Consider the following 20,280-nt stretch of genomic DNA (forward strand, 5'->3'; position numbering starts at 1 on the left):
TTTTAAAAACAATTGTTATTTATGACACTTTTTGACACCGACCATCGTAAAATGTAAGTAACTTAATTTAAAATACAGTATTTTATTTCTAGAAAAGAAAAAACAGTACATAAAACATCAACTTAATAAATCATTTAATATTAAGTGAAAAGTAATCAATCAGTTTAAAAGTCAGAAAAACTGAGAAAAAATATTTTACATAAAATATATAGAACATTCTGAACCCGTTCGCGCATATCACTGTGTTATTATAAATTCTTACGTTTCAATCATTCAAAAAATATATTTTTTTTTTTAAGAAAATAAAAAAGGTGGTTTTCATATAAAATATAGTGTTTTTCAAATGACTGGAATTATTGAATTTTGTAATTCTTGACCGATAGATTTGAACTGCAAAAGTTTGTAAACAGATAATTATAAATCACGAGAGAATTTTGCCGAATAAAACAACAGAGAACACTTTACTTTTTAACATATAAATAATGATTTTTGCTTTTAAAAAATTCAATATTCTTTTTGAAAATTTGTAGGTAGCTTTAAATAATGAGTCTTTTGATTATATTTTCATACCAACCTATTGGAAAATATTAAAACTTATCTAATTTATAAAAAATATGTATATTCAACTATATTCTGATATTCCACTATACAGGGTATTTCATCAATTAACGCAGTCAATTTTTTTCTTCACTAGTTGTACCGTGTATATATGAAATATATCTACGAACAAAATTTTGGTATAGATGTTCATAAAATCACCTAATTAGTCCCTTCCGGTTGTCTGCCCGTCTGTATATCAGTTTGTCAACACAATCACTCAGAAACGAAAAGAGATGTCAAGCTTTTTATAGCGTGCTTAGGACGAAGAAGTGTGGTCGAGTTCGTAAATGAGCAACATAGTTCAATTGAGTCAGGAGTCCATAGGACCCATATTGTAGACTGTTAGCAAACTAACGTTAACTTTTTTTTGAAATATTGTTTCCTAAACAACCCTGTTTACCCGTAAGGGTGCAAAGTAGGTTAGAACAACTATATAATTTATACATTGCATCAAATATACAAGCTTTGTATTTATGTATGTGTTTGTTTATCACTAAGTACACTGAGGAAATGAGAAGAAAGATACTTTTCAAAAATCACTTTGTGTGTAAGAGATTTTTTTACCTTAATGATTTAAAAAAATAAATGATTGCGTAATAAATACTGTCTATACATGGTATTTCAACATTTAACTGAGCCAATACGGGATAATTCTGATCTACACATGATACCATGACAAAACTTGAAGGTGAAATTAAAATTGATTAAAAAACGAAGAAGTTGTAAGCAATCAAAGATTGTATTCAAAGGTTGCCCATCTGCTCTTAGCAAAGAAAGTTTTATATGTAATCTCTATAGCGATATCCATGTATGACGCCACTAGTGGGTATCTTCCCCTTTGTTCAATTAGGCATTTTTAAAGGTTCATATATACAAGTAAAGATTTTTGAAAACCAATTTCACTTTTCTATTTGTAAAGTGAGAATCCTTCATCTGAAGTGATAAAAAAAAATTTAGTTCGATTCCCTATTGTTTTTTTTGACTTACGGTACCAGCTATAGGAAATTAACTATACATATTTCTATAAAAGAAAAGTTGAATCTATGGATTTACAATATGAAACTCTTGCGAATATTATATAATATAGCATTGTAAAAAATAATAATTTATCATATTCATTTTCTGATTATGTCTTAAACACGCACTACCAATATACTTCTTGTAAATAACATTACTGACTGACTGAGTGAATGAATGTATACTTTGTGTTTTTCTCCCTAGTGAGCTTAGTCTAGCGAGTATCGGCAAACAAGCGGCATGCAAGTTTTCACTTCTTCCTTCATATTTTTCTGGAGCAATTAAATAATTTCGTTTGTCAAATTGACCGAAAATTTTGTACACAAGACCTTTGCTAGTGCAGTTCATAATACCCAAACGTATTTTTGTTTTAATTCAGTCGTTTTCCAAATACCCAATAAGATACTCCAAACTTACAAAAAATTTTCAATAGGGTGAAAATTTTTATGATAGATTTTATCTGTACTTCTGAATTGTTTAGGAAAAATTATCTTGGTGAGTTAATAGTTAAATTTTTAGTTAGTAAAATTTTCGATACTAGTGGGATAACAGCATCATTAACGTACGGATGATGTCGCATTGAGTTAGTTCAACTCCCAGTGTTACCCTCTTAGTATTATCGTATCACATCAGCAAAAGTAAGCTCTTCTTTTTCGACTTTTAGTTTTTCAAAAAATAGCTTTGGAAGTATTAAAATTGTTATATATACTTCTGTAATATTAAGAAAATTTTCTACAAATATGTGCCAATACAACCCAAGCTAGTTGAGTCGTCGAGGCCTCCTGGTGCAATAATTGATGATGGTTTGAACTATTTGATATATTTCCTTATAATCGACTAAGAAATATATTGTGCCTGCTAGTATGATATGTTGTTATATTTGTGTGTATATATGCTTGTGGTCGTTCGATATTTAAGGTGTTTGCTTGAAACAGTAATCCAAATTTATTTCTCATTATTTTATTTTCAATAAATATTATAAATTATTTGTTTTACAAGACGTTAATATTGATTAACCATTTGTTTTGTTGGTATATCAGATTAGTTATGAATTTATAAGCCGATTTTATTTGTAATACAGAAAAAAACACTTTGTTTCACAACAACTGCGTTTTTATCAATTTTACATTTACATTACCAAACCGGTTTCATTACCAATAATTTTTTTAACCAAAGTAAAAATTCACAAGATATACGTAATTAACGCCGAAATTTGAACATTTGCAATATAATTTAAACACGATGTTATTCTGTTTTAAGATTTCAATTAGTATTGATCAATATAATCTTATAGAATTTACATAATTTTGAAAATAAAGACAGTTATTATGCCTTAAATATACCGATTAACAAAAAAAATATTAATAGTATAGATATAACCCGATCATCTTAGTCAAAAAATGTCGCCAACCTCAGAATCTAACGGAATAAGCAAATGTTGTCTCAAAAGTAAAAAAATCAGCTTTTGAGAAGATCTCGATGTCTTTGCCTTCAGTCGTATAAGCCTTTATTATAAAAAATGTAGAGGATAAAAGTAAATTTTGTATGAAATCTATTTCCATAAAGGGCACAGAAGATGGATCGCTCAGTTATACGTAACTTTGCGCAGGGTCAATATTTATAAATAAGTATAAGGTATTAAATAAAATTATTTAGGAAGTATTCAATGAATAATTAAGTTAAAAATCGCATTATGGATTGGGATTCACGATTGATATTATACGGTTTTTTTTATTTAATTATTCATTAAATACTATTTAAATAATTATTTTATACCTTATATTTTTAAATATTGACCCAGCACTTAAGTACGTTAAAGTCAGCCCATCGCCATCTTCTGTGCCCTCTATTTCAAAAATGGTATAACCCACAAAAAATAATCTCAGACATTTGTAGAGAATTTCATCGTCTACAATTTTGATAATTAATATAAATTCGATTGAAAGCAAAGGAGGCGAGATATAATCCAAAAAAATTTTATGACCTTTGGACTTGAATATCTAAGGACGCGCACACGTGAACATTTGCACTATCAAAATAAAGGTTTGTACAAAAATTTATCTTATTCCGTTAATCTCTAAGGTGAAACCCTAAGATGATTGGCGCAATTAGAAGTGAGAGAGGAGTCTTTGTAGTCAAGTAATGGGTTATTTTTAGTTTTACAATACCACGTAACTATAAAAATATATAATATATTGTGTGCAAGTGATGCTTATGAATTCGATAATATAGATATCGCTTTTCAGTCATCCATACTCTAACTATAGTCGTCTCTGTTCATCAACTAATGGATCTTCGATGAACTGATAATTTAGTTAAAATTTTGTTTTTATATCATCGAAAACCTGATATTTTTATGGTATTATTATAAGCTACAAGATTGTCTAAATATTTTAGATAGTTTTTTATCACACTTTCTAGATTTTTTGATAGAGAAAAATCCAATTGAAAAGGATAACCTATATGGTTCATAATTTTTTCGACCAATTGTGAACGATAAAATAATAATAAAAAACCCGATGACCTAGGAATTTTTTGTGGTTTTTGGAAAACTTTGTTAATCGAAAAATGTACTTATAAAGTTTTATTGAAATCCCTAGTATTATTCAATCCTTGCATATGTCCTTTGAACGACAAAACAGGATGGTAAACAGATATGATAAATCTTTATACATTCATTTTCAGTGTATTAAAATAAAACTTTTAAATTTACACTGATAATAATTCATTGTATTATTATTAGTAAGAACTATGCAATATTAAAATAATTAATTTTAACTAATGACTATTTACTTTTATATATAACGGAACAAACAAAGTAAGATTATGACAGTATTACGAAGGGTGGTGGGGATAATATTATAACAGCCGTACCTTCTAAGAGAGCAACAATATACACCTAACTAGCTCGAGGTAGCTACTTCTAGCCTCACTTCTAATTTAAGAAGATAATCAGAGGTATAATAAAATGCTTTATGATAAGGTGTGTAGTATATCTTCTATAGTATATATGCATATTCATGTAATCTTTATGTGTAAGTATATAACGATACCTATAACAACGATAGTTAGTTAGTTATATCGCATCGTTAAAGTTTTGAGTTAATATAATTCTTATTAATTTTATAGTTCAATCTATTTATAAAATTCAAGCACCCAGTTCAAAGAAATTATCAATGAAATCAATAAAAAACACGTGAAAACAAACAATTGATTGAGTTAACTGTTGAAATACAATGTATAGACAGTGTTGATGACGCAATCGTTTGTTTTTTGACGTCACGTAAATAAAAAAGATATCCATTTTTTAATAGTCACCCACACATAACTGATATTCCCATATTAATATATAATATAAAATTTGCACCTAATTGGCGCCCTCGGGGGTAAACAGTGATGTTTACAAAAAAAAGGTTTAAACAAAAGTTGTTTATTTTTTTATAAGCAACATTTTTTACATTTAAATTTTTGTTCTATCTCAAAAGGTTCACAAAACCCAATTGACCTATATTGCTCATTTACGACCTCGATCTCACTTTTTACGTCCTGAGTATGCTATATCTCTTTTCATTCTTGAGTTATCGTGTTGACAGACAGAAATAAAGCCGGACAGACGGACCGACAACCAAGTGGACTTATTAGGTGATTCTATGAACATCTATACCAAAATTTTTTTCGTAGCATCAATATTTTTAAGCGTTACAAACTTGGGATTAAACTTAATATACTATGCATATTTCATTAATACATGGTTTAAAAATTGTCTTTTTGGGATACGGAACAGACAAGAGGTTGAGTGTCACTATTGTACAGTTTTTCATAATTTTATTTGTTGGGAATCGAAACAGCGGATGGAATAGAAACTGAGCAATTTTTCTAGCAATAAAATCTCAAAAATAGTTTATCAGAAAAATTTTCAGTTTTAAATACTATGATTTTTTATCGAGAAAAATATACAAAAATTTTTATTTCAAGGTTCATTGACGCTTGAATAAAACCTTTCAACGCTTTATTGAGGGTTTTACCCTACGTGGTAAGGCTTTTAAAATTTTCAGGGAAACGGTAACGATTACACAAATTTAATGTATGTATCAAAATGATTATCTTAAAAACTTCACAAAAAAGTTTAAAATATAAACCTTATATAGTCCCAGAATATAGTTTTATGCATGGTTCACAAGACATCAAATTCGAAATTGTTACCATTTTAAACGTAATGTGGACCCGCGGTAATTCAACACACGTTTTTCAAGGTGGTGTCGAATTATCGAATTTGTCGGCCTGTAGAGTACTGCCACAAACCTCCTGTATTCGGGAACTTGTTGAAAAAGAATACCTTTTAATTCGACAATCAAAATATGAAAGTGAGAATATTTCAATCATTTTCTAATTTCAGCCACGAAAATTCATGTATTTATAATAAATCAGCATTATAGTTATGTCAGATGACAAGGGTTATCGGAATAGACAGGGCCGGATTGCCGCGGGTCTACTGTATATCTTTTATCATGAAAATGTTCTATGTAAGGGAAGTAAAGTTCAATATGCTTTCCCATTAATATAACGATTTTTTTTGTGTTTTAGAAATTCCGAAATCACAATTTTGGTTCATTTTTATATAATAGATGGAAATGTAAGGGATATCGCTAGGACCCTTACATCTGCATGTACACTCTTATAACATACTTATCTTATTTTTATTAATTTCTGCGTCATGAAGCGTCAGTGAATCGTAGACTGATAAGACAATAATGATCATAAAATGGCCACTTAAAAATCTTGCTCTTTCTCCTACGTTAAGGCTTTTCATATCTCTATAGATTCACCAAACTCAGCTAAAGGATTGAAACAAGTTGAGAGTCAATGATTTACCTTTTGGGTGGCATTTTGTCTTTCTCCCTTCCCCCTTTTTATACAACAAAATAGTGTCTCTTAAGAAGTCTTTTTTGTAAACATATCATATTTTTGATAAAAATCTCATTCAATGAAAAAATAAGACACATTTAAAGACTCAATTTTTGCCTAGACCTTTACTTCCATAATTTTCCAATTTTGTGTGTGTTATTCCGTGTATAAAAGGTGTTTCACTGGATTTTCGAAAATTTTATACAATGTTAATAGCTAGAAGAACAACATATATAGATATATATATATATATTACTTCATACACATATACGTATAACATGAGAGTTAATGCATTATAAAATAGTACATTATATACCTACTTATCCTATAATACATTATGCATTTAAATCATATCTGAATATAAATAATATAATTATCGTGAAATTGAGTAACTTTCTTAATTACCTACCTATTATCTATAGTACAGTAAAAGGTGTTACAAAAATCGGCTAATTAAGGTAAATGTAAGTAGAAAATATAATTAGTTGCGCAAATGTTTCTATTTAATGAGAATGCTCATTTATTAACCTGTTTTGCAATGTGCGTTCATAGGAAAGCAGTAATGTAAAAAATAATTTTACATGAATAGAAAATTGAATTTTTTTTTAAAATTCTGTTAAAAGTTTAAATAAATTGACTGTACAGAGTCGGTGTGGTACTGAAGACCACACGACTAACTTCCCAGCGGGGGAAAACCCATTAAAAAAGGTCTTGTTAGCCTTCATAGATTATTCTTCGAACATGTACTGCAGCTTAGGCTGGAACGATCATTATCTGCATAAATAAAGGATGTATTATTCACTTTTCAGATTCTGTTTATTCAGTTTTTTCCAGTTTTTTATTACTATTAAAAACGGCTCAACGAATTCTGCTGAAAACTCTTTCAGTTCTTAAATAAGCCCAATCACGTGTCAATGTCATAACTGGTTGGCTAGATAATCGAGGCGAAAGAATCCGAACGAACATACGAACCTACGAACATACGTACACACACACACACAAAGACATTACATTGAAAAGGTTTGGTTCGGATATTGCGGCCTTGAAACCGCGGAAATATGTAAAACTGGAGATTTTCAAAATCGGCTACATAACATTAACTTCCTCTGAGAAGTTAATAATTATTAACTGGTAAAAGTTTCAAAGAAAGTTATCGATATTAGTTTTAAGAAATATCGATTTATCTTTTCCATTCAATCCCATGTATAACCTAACTTTTTGTCACTTTTTAAACTGAAAACTCAAGGAAAATAATTCAATAACAGTATTTTTTTTTTAAAATCATTCATTTTAAGTTTTTGCGATAAGGAACATAGTTCCAAATAGTAAATTGCAACTTATATGGCGTAAGTGTGAGTGTCAAATAATCGAAAAACTATTATACATTATAACGTATACGTAAAGTTACCAATTTATTAATTTTTTAAGTCAACTTTAACATTGATCGTTTCATTGAATTAACAATTTTCATTTTTATTAACAAATAGAAGCATTTGCAACTATGTCATGGCTTACTAATAATATTTTCTTTCTTAGAAACCAATTTCACTAGGTCTTAGCAAAAAGCGAGCGGTTTATTTCATTTTTCTTAATTTGTAACATATTTGACTGTACTAATACTTTAATCCTTTTGTTGTTGCCTCATTTACAAGATCGGATTGTATTCAAATTCATTACGTATCAAAGTAATCTGTGAGAACTTTATAGTTTTATAAATCTAACTTAATTATTATATTAAAACACATAAATCTTTATTGATAACTTTTTACCTAAAAAAAGAAATGAAGCTTGCAAATAATTTGATCATGAAGTTCACTCTTAATATTTAAAAAGTCATTGAAAGTAGCAATACCTAGTAATTATTAATCCACAATAGGTACAGCACGCTTTTTCATGAGTGAAATAAAACTCACTATTTTCCAGAATTTTACATAAAAAATGTTTAAGGCTCGGTATAATGAAATCACATACGGAATTTGAACCTATTGGTGGCCACATATGAAAAAGAGCCCTGTAGTGTACACTATATATCAAGAAGTTCCCCAAATTAAAGTAAAGAAAAGCAGACGCTCATTAACTAGACTTTGACACGTAAGCAAGTCTTAGTTAATTACAATATATAATCCATTCATCTGGTTTTAGCATACATTGTCATTGATAAATACACCAAATTTGATTTGAATAACTCGATTTTTGCACGTGTTGTTTTGCGAAGTGTTTTACTTTAACTTCTATGATAAACTAAAATATTTATGAATAATAATAATATGACTGAAAATGGCTACAATAATGTTAAATTGTTGGAATTAATAAAATACTTTAAGGGTTAGTTATCATTCACACTTACCTCTTAATGCAACGATTTTTTGGGTCATATGAAACGTTTTTAGCATAAAACTTGTTTATCCACCGATACCCTTCAGGCATATCTACCACTGATTTGTTGGGACAACTTTTAATTTTATTCCTTACAAAATGCAACATTTAATAAAACATTCGGCTATGCACCAAAATTTATCTTAACATATCATAAAATTTTCCTCGTTCAGCTTTTCTACCGGCACATATTTAATAACTATAATTGGTGAAACATTTGAGTTATTTTTTTTGCTTATGTCACAACATCACAAGGTGATTTTATTTTTGAAATAAATTCTTAGTTGTTGGTAAATCACGTACCTACCTACATATAATTTCCTTTTGCACATATAAATATAGATATTTAATAAATAAAATCATATTTCCCACAATAAAATTAATTATAATATGTTTTTTTAACAAATATTCAAAATAGTATCTTTGCCCGATGAAATTTATATGAAAATCATGAAAATATTTTTGATAATAAATTCTTAAAATTTAAATAATACCCTCTACATCAAGGTTATTATATAATAATTTTAAAGGTAAGGTGTAGTTACAAGATAACGTGATGTTATATATCCCTATATATTATAAATGTGAAAGTAAGGATGTTTGTTTGCTTGTTACACTTCACGACAAAACTACCGAATGGATTTGAATGAACCTGTTCAACAATATAATTCATACATCATAATAACACATGAGCTATAATTTATATAGATATATTAAAAAAAAAATTATATCTGACATTATACTGCTTCAGCTAATGTCATCGTTTTGAACCATATATTTTACCAAGATTTCTGTAAAAATTTAAAATAGTAATTGTCAAACCATTCATGGTCATCTTTTTTGATATACTCAATGAATTTTGACTATTTCACACTTAAACAAATTGAAAACTCTGCATGTATTTTAGCTGTGTTAAACAATCCCTTCAAGTATTATAGAAGGGGGATTAATAAGATCAAGTGAAGTGAAAGCTATAAAGCGGTGGTTTTTACTTTCAAGCCCATTGAAGCGAGTGGGTATTAAGCTAGTCTAGACTAGATATAATTTTCAGTTTTGTAAATTAAAAGGAGAGAATTGGTGTTGCAAAATTTTCTATACATTATTTACACTCGGTGTAAATAGAAAAAGATACTGCTATTTAAGTGTATTATAAGACACATGATAGCAGTATCCTTAAGTGTATCAAATCTTTTTCTACTTTTTACACCGAGTGTAAAAAGTGCATGCAAAAGAGCATACGAAGTAGTTTGTGTTTTGAAATGGAAAAACGATCCCTATTTTTTTTACTACTTTCTGTTTTACGTTTTAAAAGATGTTTTTTTGCGTAGTAAGCAAATTACAATCAATTTGTGAATTCCTCATTGCCTGGTCTTACTATTAAGTTTATAAAAAAATGTAAGCTACTTTAACCTGGTAAAGGAATTATTTTTTTAATAAAATGTCTAAAAGTTCAAAAACTGAAATTAGCTAGAATTTTTTTTTTTATTTCAGTAATCCCAGAAAACGCTTCAATATATTTTTTTCATGCAATACCCGAAACAAACTTTAAAAACGGCAACCAAATCGACCATACCTTAAATAAATAAATCTTATTTGTTTACAATATTTTACATAATTGTATGGTGCAAAAGATATTTTGTACAAGAAATTTTATTCTTAGAGCCTGTAAGCTATTCCTATAAATAAGTTAGCCGTTTCCTGTTAGATGCATAATTCCGACTTAAGAAGGCAATGACCCTACGTAATTGTTTCTCTTTGCTTTCTCGAATGCCATAAAATCCGTTTGAGTTCCCTCCCCCAGGCATTCGTCTGAGGTCTAAGGATTAATTCCGGTATCTCGTGATTACGATTACACCTTTGATCAAAATGGCGGTGGGATGAAGTCAATCCTATGTCTCAGAGCATGTTTACATCTTTAAACTAGTTTTGCAGAACGTGAGATGACTTATCAGGGGGGAGGGGTGCTGGATTCGAAGATCTGATAATTTTCCAAGAAGTGGAGTTTTTCTATCATTACTTTACATAAGTGTGTTATTACTTTTTACATTACGATGTAATTCATCATTAGTATAAAGCACCTATCGTGTGAATAGTCATAGAATAATTTGAACACACTAATTCTTGACATAACTGACAAAGTACTTATTGAATCAAAAAGTAAATATTATGGAAATAAATTTTATCATCAAAAAAGCTTCCCTCAAAAATTGTTAATGAAATAAATATTTATATTATCATCATACCATGAATATTTTATTTATAAAATTTTAGTAATTAAATTAATTCCGCGTCTTAAAGAAAATTGGATGATATAGAAATTTATTTATTATTTACAATTTAACGTATTTCCTGAATAAAATTCTATGAATTCAAAATATTTCACATTTTAACAAGAAAGAATTAATTCTTGTAATTAAACTAGCTCGACCCGTGAGGAATTCCGGTGAGGAATATCTGTGGTTACGTTAGGTTACATTGGCTGTCCACGAAGGGCACACTTAGGCTATAGAGCCCATTGTGATACCATGTATGTTTTTCCACCTTTCCCCTGATAACTTCATTTATCAGCTCCTCAATTTCAGAGGCTGAGTACACCTCCTTCATGCGATATCATAAGATATCTATACTTCGAAAAAACTTTGTGTTATAGGTAAATTTTTTTGCTATTAACGATTACTGATTCTGATAGACTGTTGTTAATTCCATAGAAAATTTTTCACGTAGAATTTTTTGCGTTGTCACCCATTTAAAAAAAATCTTTGAACCCATGTGCATCAGTTTGACGCGAAGCCTAAACGCACGTATTTATTATGTGAACCGAAAACATTCGATAGATCAAAAACCAAACTCATAAACTGTTGATATGAAAATCAATTTTATCCATTTTTCTTTACTTTATATCATTAAAGTATTTACAAAATAATTTATTATTAATATATCATGAATTTTTAGAATCTTTTGTTTTAATTGAATTCCCTAATGAAATAGAATTAAACTGTCATTACTATTAAATGAAATATGATTTATCAAACGTTAATTAAAGTTTGTATTTATTAAGGGAAAAAAATTCCTTACAATATATTTTATAGAAATACCAAGTATTTCAAAAACAACATGTTAAAACAATATAACTGTTTTATTGAATTTGCTCTCGATAGTAGAATGTTGATTCTAAGAATATAATATATAGCCAAGCTGAAAAAGTCATTACGTTTGAAACTGGGCTCATAACCTGTGTGACGAAGTTCACGTAAATTTTTTGATTTCTAGTTTCAGTCAATTTTAATACATTCAATGGTAATTTTGGGCGATAATTTTTCTAATAATAATTACATCGTGCTATTCAGCAAAGGCCTGGAGTTGCATTTTCCTGGTATCAAATTTCACACAAATTCTCCTAATTAATAAAAAAATTATTTTTATGGTACAAACTTTTCATACACTTGCAAACAAGTAGTTCTGTCATTTTAAATGAAAAATTTTTACAAACAAGAAAACTTTTGTGGTTATATTATTTATATTCTTATTTACATATTATGTATTTACAATTTGAAAAATACCTGATAATTTTATTTTCTTATTTTCAATTCAAAATCATGCTTTGCACGGAAATTCTAATTTTAAAACATATTTTCACCAAATGAAAAATCGTACTATTTTCCAATATTATAACTGGTAAAAATTTCTGGAAAATCAATGGATCATAAAAATTGAGACTATGAAAAAGTAAGGTTCTTTGGATACATTTTCTAGGGAAAAAGACCCATTTTCATCGTCAGCTCTGGGTCTGGTTTTATGGAAATCGTTTGGTTTTATGGCAATTAGGAAAACGATAGGCTTAATTTCTGATCTTTCAACAAAAAAATTAAATATTCCAAAATTGTTCGGTTTTTGACTTACAAACAAACTATTACTAGTTTAATAAATACTGGAAATTTTTTAGAAAATCGAACAATTTTCAAAACAATTGTAATAACGATAAATTTCTTTGTTGTTAAATTAATAAAAACAAAAGAACATTGGGCTGGTCGTACATATTGTGAAAAGGGAGTGATGATGATGATAATAGAAAAAATTGAATGAATTCTTTTCTATGACAAAAGAGTACAAAAAAACACAGAAAACGAAACAAAAAAGATGCTTTTGTCAAGTCATGAAGCTGACGACTGGTATTGCCACCATTCATTGTATAGCCAAGACCTTACTTTACTATTACAACACAGACAATAATAATACTCTTCTGACAACACTATAATAGTGAAATTAACTAAGCTATAAAGGGCCCTGCTTGGCAGATAAGAGTAATTTATGTAATTTATTTTACAAATTAAAGTTTAAAAAAAAAATTACATACGGAGCTATAGTACAAAGTTAAATTGTTTTGAACAAACATAATGGCACATTCAGTAATTAGTTTCGTCCTTTAATTTATAGGATAAATAAAATTCAAGCTACATACCTTGTCTTCAAATGACCCAAGTACATTCTTTTGTGGCATTGAACACACTGTCTCAAATTAAACATAACTCGTATCCAAACTTTATTTAATTGTTAATTGTTATAAAATTTATAATTTCTATATGCCTGAAATGTAAGGGAAAAGAAGAGGGTAAAGTGTTGGCAATTTCCATTCAATTAATTTATCTCACTTCAGTCAATTCAAAGTTATAAAAATAATTTAAACAAGTGAAAAGTGTAGTTTAAACAATTGACTGAGTTAATTGTTGAAATACTATGCAGAGACAGTGTTGATTACGCAATCCCAATTTTTATATCATTTTTTTAAATTCATTTTAGTCATTTTAGTTATTGCATTTATTTGGGTAGGTGAGACTTTTCCGCGTATTTATATCAAACTCGTAATTTCGTTTTAAATAACAATCATTAAGAAAATATCGAAACAAGGCTCACTAAATTTCGTTAAAGCTAATCAGATTACATCAACGCAAAATAAATAAATTGTATGTGAAATTTTAAAGAATTATGTGATTCGACAGAATCTTCAAATAAAATAATAGAAAGTAAATGGTTCTCGAATTTTTCTACAGACAGCCCCTTTCTAAAGAATAAATTTCTTAAAAAAAATACGCTTTAAGTGTTCGTAACGTAAGAAAAGATACCTAAAATATAATATTATTATTATTAATTATGAGAAAAAACTTTTTCACTAAAGTACTATCTTACTCAACATAAAGGCACGTTTATCCAATTTTTAAATACAATGGAAAAATAGACCTAGTTTAATTTTTTGTGCAATTTGTGTAATTTTTTAAAGAGACGTTTTGGCAATATTCACAAAAAAATCACGTTTATTCCAAAATTTCAACACACGTATCTGAAATGCTTTCCCGACTGTAAGTGTACTGCAAAATCTACATTAACTTAGTCGTAACTTAGACCATCTTGGAAGAAAATTCACGATAGCGGCTATTCCCTATGGAATCTCAAACTTAGTCGAAGTGTTATGAAGGCATTGTTATTTATCATAATGTCGATTTATCCTCGATATAGGATTTCACAAGGCTCATAATTATAACCGATATATATAAGAATGCAAGCTGACGGATCGATCAACGCACAGCTGAATAGCTGGGTCTAGAAGCCTGAAATTTTGTACACATGGGGCTTAAAAGGGGATGCGAATTTTTTATAAAAAAGGGGGATGCAAATTTTTTTAAGAGGTACAGAGGTCTTAAAATAAAAAAATGAAACTCGGTGGAAGGGGTAATTTTGATGCAAAAAGTATAGAAATCAGGTTAATTTAGTGATTGGATGCAGAGTTTCTGAGATATCTCAATATTTGGATCGATTTTAGTCCGTATCTGAAAAATTATTCGACCTGTGAACAAATGCACCCGATTTTTGTACTTTTTGGATCAAAATTACCTTATATACTGAGTTTTATCGAAATTGGAGATAAAAAAATTTTTTCGATTTTTTGCAATTTTTTTAAGAGGTACACCTTGAAAAAATCGCGAAAAAAAAATTTTTTTGGATCTTGATGAAACTTGGTGAATGGGGTAATTTTGATCCAAAAAGTATAATCAGGTTCATTTATTGATTGGATGCAGAGTTTCTGAGATATCGCTATATTTGAATCGATTATAGTCCGTATGTCAAAAACTATTCGACTTGCGAACAGATGCACCCGATTTTTTAATTTTTGAGTCAAAATTATCTTATATACCGCATTTTATCGAAATTGGACATTTTTTACAATTTTTTTCCCTTTGACAAAATCGAGAAGAAATTTTTGTTTTGGAATTTGATGATAATTTCCCAATCCAAAAAGTATAATCAGGTTAATTTAATGATTGGACCAGTAGAAAGTTGCAATGTCAGCGAGTATCATGGGCAAAAACTTCATTTTCAAAAAAGTTAAAAAAATTAAAATCCATAAAATTGTGAACAAAAGGGAGATATAGTCTTTGTTTTAAAAAGGAGAAATTGTCCAGTAAATTGGGCGAATATCTGCTAGTTTCTTTATAAAAATGAGTAGCTTGTGTTTTTATTTTAAATAGATTCTGTTTACACGTCATTTTGTCTAAAACAACTTAATTGAAATATTTCATATTAATTTTAATGATCCAGTAATTTGAAAAACGAAATACCTACATAGATATTTTTTCTGAACAGTAAATATTTGTAATAAATTTTTTCTGTAGAATGGGTAATGTGAAGAAAAGTGGGAGATAAAATGTCGTAAGAAAATGTCTATCTTAGATATACAAGTGAAGGAGATATGATAGGTATTATGTACTAATACTGACTTAACGATAGCTCCTACTATACAGCATAATACTTATCGGTATGTTCTTTTATACTAACACTCCACCTTTTAGGCTCAATTCACACTTCTGTTTCGAAATATTACCGTTTTATTTCTATATTATCCAATTTTTATGCTCTTTGAATTGCCAACTGTAAGTGTAAACTAATAGTGAGTTATCGAAAGTTTGGTTTTTTGTGGAAGTTGAAAAATACTACGTAGATGCTGCGTGTGGTGTTCAATTCTATAAGCTAAGGGAAATTACTTTACATTTAATGTTCAAACGAGGAAACTTGGTACAAGTGTTCTCTAGGACTTGTTTTTCCTTTAAAAAAATGTTCCCATGGTGAATATGATGGCGGGGCTATCGTTTTCGGGAGCTACACACCTTCAAATCCGCTTCACACCCAGTTTTTCGTTGTGTATCTTAAATACATGTACATCACCTCTTTAAAGACACTTGGTGATCTTCTGATTCGATTTCAGAACTTGTTGTCAAGATAAGATCGTTACGAATGACATACCTTGCTCCACAGTAATACAGTCCAAACTTGAAGTAATTGTGCTAGGAAATCGGCTGTATTTTGGTTTATTTATGATTTTTGATTTGCTGATTTTAAAAAAGTACTTAAAAATACGTATGAGTCCACATTACTGCCGATTGCCTACCTAAGCATGAGTAGAAAACCCAGAATCTCATAAACTCTCGAAAATTGCGGAAAATTTGTTGAAAAGATAAACAAGAAATCAACTTATTAATATGCAGTTACGTCAAAATGAACTAAATTAAACCTAAAAACTAGCCCAACTGATTTTCAATCTATTTGTCATTTAATCTAAATCTAAATCTCAGTAAATGAAGGCAGGCCTGGACTTAAAAGTAAAAACCACCGCTTTATAGCTTCCACCTCTCTTGATCTTACTTAACCCCCTTCCATAATACTTTCAATTTTTTAAATTGTAAATTAGTCGTAATTGATTGAGTATATCAGAAAAAGTGGTCGTGAATTGCTTGACATTTACTGTGATTATTCATATATATTTCAGCGATTAAGAAGTGACAACATAATTTTAAACTGAAGTATCTAAAAAAGAAACTTTTGTATAAACGGCCCACATTCTTATGCAACATTTCCTTGCAAACTAGTCGATTTGCCAATGAAAATGAACTAAATTAAAGCTAAAACTAACTGGTTTTCGATTTAATTCTCATTAAATCTAAATCCAAATCTCAGTATAGGAGTGCAGAGCATTGTAATTAATGTACATATAAAAACGATTAAGAAGTGGCTACATTATTATAAACTGAAGTTTTTAAAAAAGATACACTTGTTATGTTAGGCTTATATCTAGTGTTCAGTTGCATCTAGGCATGGTCGTACCACGAGTGTGACAGAGTACATGCGTTAAGCAATGCATCTAAGTAAGAGGTGTTATGGGCATGTGTTGAAGCTTTGATATGCGTTGAGTTAGTTGTAAGACGCTTGGAGTTGTAAGACATACTTTTGAAATTTCATATAATATCTATAATACCTCTGACCTAGATGCATTGTTTACCTCAAGTACTCTGTCATACTCGTGGTACGTCTTTATCTAGATATAAACTGAGCGATTAGTATAGTGCTAAGTGCCACGGCATGCATGAAGGAAGTCACAAAAATCAACTAACGAACCAAAACCCCTTAATGGAAATACAAACAAATATGTGAATCACGCTTTATAAGTTTGTTCATCACACTAGCACACTAGATTTCAACCTTTGATGGTATTAGTTAAACGTTAAGTGAATGTTATTTTGTTTTAGTATTGTGTATTGTGTAGCAGTTTTAGTATCCTTCTTGTCTTTTTTTTAGTATTATGTCCTTTTTAACTATGTGTTTGTTATCCTGTGTGTCTGTTTGACACTTTGATACTTACTATACATACTATCACAGTGGTAGCAACGTCGCACGACAGGCTCAGCCATCATGACATCAGTCAGGGTAGATTTCTTCATAGACTTTTTTACACTTGATGCTTGATGATGAGGTAGGTAGCATAGCTAAAGTGTATTGTTTTCTCATCTTTTGTTTTTCTATGTAAAAAGATTTACTTCCTTCGAAGGAGACATTTTTTGTGTTCGTCATATTTTTTTCTATTTAACATTTTAGTTCTGATTATAAGTAAATAAAGAAATATTTTATTCTTAATTAAAAAATTTTTCTGATATGTAGGTTGTAGATACTTTTTATAAGAAAATAGTTGTCAAATAGCAAGCCAAACTCGCATGCAGAAGATTTCATAAAGGATCACAATACCTTTTCCTAAGTTGTTTATGGTTGCTAACAAAAGTATTTATGGTACCGGATTGTAAACTAAAATTGAATGTGTTATAAGACCGAGTGATATATTCGTATTCGTTGTGTGCGTAGTCATGGTAGGGATAATAAAATCGATGCCAGCGCTTTAAGTGAAAAATTTTGGAGATAAAGTGGGCTGTTATGACTAATTTGCAATTATTTACATGTTAATGATATAGAAACTGTCAAATTAAAATGATTGAAAAACACTAATTAATTAAACTTAATGCATTAAAAATTGTGAAAATAAGAAATCAAATTGTACAAATATTATTTTTCAAATGTTAATTATCGTAATTATTTATTTAAATTTGTGAAACAAGAATATTAAATTTTAAATGTAAGTTTTCAATGCAATCCACACAATTATATATGCATCCATTAATTCTATAATTAAAGTAGTGTATCGTTGTCATGGAAACGAAATTCACGCTCGGAGCGAATTAGAAAATTTTATTTGTGATACAAATAAATATATACATATTAGTTTAATTTTGTTTTATTTTTTGAAAAAATTTTTTTTATCGTTTGCTAGAGATTTATTAGTTTCAGAAATTTGAAGGAATGGTCAATTTATGTTTATTTTATTTAATATAGTAAAAGTGAAAACTTCGTTAGGACACTTTTAAACTGGAAAAAAGAGCATTAAACTCGGCACGTAACCAAACGCTAAAAATTCCATCCGAATTAAAGCTGCCTGGTGGATTAGTGGTATCGCTGCTGGATTGCCATTAATAAACCCTGCATTCGAATCCAAACCCAGTTATAATATTTTCAGCGAATCGCCGAAGGAAATGGAGCTATTGCTTTTGTACCGGATTGATGATGATGGAATTTTGAAAAAATTTCTTATCTTATTAGATGAGACTTTGACTACATTCAACACCAAAGAAATAGCTCCATTTCCTTAGGCAAAATTTGGAGAGGATCGCGCAAAATAAAAATTTTCAAAATAAAAAATATTTTTGTATTTTTTGATCAGTTTTAAGGCATCTTGATCAGAAAGCACTCTTGGGATTTCCCTAGACGCTTAGTTTTCGAAATAAAAACTCTTGAAAAATTAAAAATGATTTTTTATTTTATTTCATATTTTAGCTTGCAGAATTTTCAAATGTAAGAGCAAACTCGTACAACTTCTTGTAAAACCGCAGACAAATAGCTTCATTTCGTAAGAAACAACATAATTATAACAAACTTCATTATTCAGTATCTTGCTTCTGGTATCATGTTTATTAACTGAATTTTCTTAATAGTTATAACTTAAAAAAATATAATCAATAATTATTTAATTAATATTTGAGAACTCAATTAATTTTTTTGTTTTTTTAATATTATTCAAAAAATACGTTTATTAAAGAATACATTAACTTCAAATTAAAATTTTATAATTGTTTCATGAAAATAAATAAGTAATCCTTTTTCTTGAATATCTTCCATCAAATACGAAAAATATGTTTTGCTTTATTCTTTTACATAAACATTCTAAAAATTAATCTTTTAGTACTTGAACTTATTATGCAAAAATTTTTAATTAAAATTTTTATTATTCATTGACTTACTTATTATTTTTTTATTTTTGTAATATTATAAATTATTTTCACAACAGAAAAATAGTTAAGTAATAGTGAGTAGGTACGAAAATTTGGCTAGCTAGAAAAATCGGTCGAATTTAATACCTTGAGAACAGCACAATGAGGATTAAATTTAACTAATCCTTTTAAATAACTATATTTGAATGCAAAAGCATTTTATTTATTAATAGTTTTGCATTCAAAGTCCTTTGAATACACGAATTTAAAACTACTAAGTTTGTTTTTAAGTGATATGTTGTGGATTCTAGCGAAGTACACAAATAAATGTTACAACAGTCCCAAATCGCAAAATTCAAGATTATGCTGCAAACCATTATGCGAATTACAATAAATACTGAATTTAAACTCTTTTGTATAACTGTAAAATATGGACAAATAAAATTTACAAAATTAAAAAAAAAATCCGACAAATTTTTCGGGTACGAAACTCTAAACTCGCACTTGAAACATAGCTTTGAACAGTCTCCGTTAAATTACCTTACAAACGAAACCAAACAAATCTAAAACGCTTCATCCGTTTAGGGGCTTCGATGCCACAGACAGACACACGCACATAGCGGTGAAACTTATAACACTCCAAAATTCACAATCACAAAATCACTCCACATTCACAAAAAGATATGTGAATGCTAGTTTTTACATAGGCCGGGAGCATGACAAAATCCTGGATTCAGTTCTTAAG

The sequence above is a fragment of the Chrysoperla carnea genome, chromosome 1 (assembly GCF_905475395.1).
Source record: "Chrysoperla carnea chromosome 1, inChrCarn1.1, whole genome shotgun sequence".
Lineage (NCBI taxonomy): Eukaryota > Metazoa > Arthropoda > Insecta > Neuroptera > Chrysopidae > Chrysoperla > Chrysoperla carnea.